We start from the raw sequence: 1,009 nt of genomic DNA, 5'->3' as shown, positions 1-1,009 counted from the left end.
GGAGCTCCGCAGTCAAACAACAAAGACTCGAGTCCAAACACTCCGGAAATACAACCGCAGATCTGACAGCAGTCACATCCCTGGTAATTTACTTTCTCCGATTCATGTTTGATGTCATCCAAACACACAGATAGAAATACATGTGTTATTTTATTTGGCTCAATACATCAAGTGCGGAGGCCCCTCTTGGGTTTAGGGGGAGAACACCCACTGCTTTTAAAGTTAAAAACGGCAGCTGGGCTTCTCTTCTATAAATGCCATATCGTCCCACCCAGCTTTTCGGTGCGTAACTGAGCCACGCCAGGATTCCTTGTCCTAATAAATAGTTTGGGCGAGCGCTCGAAGCTAGGACTTTTTATGTGAGGCTCTCAGGTTTGGAGGAGGGTGTCCTGAAGAGTCCTCAGCCTGGAATTAACCTTGTCGTCCCGCGTAGCGGCACTGTTTAGTCTGCAGCGTATTGAGGCGAGGATCCACAGTGCCCTGCGCTTCACACCGGCCTCAGTCAGCACCTGCCAGCATCACAAAACACACATATTTGGGTAACCAGCCCTCACAATTTACACTGGACCACTGAAGTCATTGAGATGACTTCAGTGGTCCAGTGAAGTCACTGAGATGAGCATATGAAATGTGTAGTAAAGTAATATTCATTATTTACTCTCATATTACAAACCCTGGTATTTTTCCAGTGGAACACAGAGAAGAATTAAAAAAAAAAACTTTTTCTTACAATTCTCATATAGGATTGTGACTTTTTTTAATAAAAAGTTTTAATTTTGTAGGGTGCAGGTCACACCCCTCTGTGTATTTCAACATGAAAAAATTATGTGTTATTGTTTGAATGAATGATGTATTTATATAGCGCTTTATTGTGTATTGTTGTAACAATTATTATTGTGCTTTACCAGCAAAGACAAAGGGAGAATTAATACACGTATGGCTGAAGAAGCAGAAAAGGTCTGAGGCCAAAAGACAGAAAGACCAAAAATGAGCTCAAACATTGGTTTGG

Source organism: Sinocyclocheilus grahami, unplaced genomic scaffold (assembly GCF_001515645.1).
Source record: "Sinocyclocheilus grahami isolate Dianchi unplaced genomic scaffold, SAMN03320097.WGS_v1.1 scaffold336.1, whole genome shotgun sequence".
NCBI classification, from domain to species: Eukaryota; Metazoa; Chordata; class Actinopteri; order Cypriniformes; family Cyprinidae; genus Sinocyclocheilus; species Sinocyclocheilus grahami.
The sequence above is the reverse complement of the archived record's forward strand: the minus strand, read 5'-3'. Positions refer to the sequence as shown.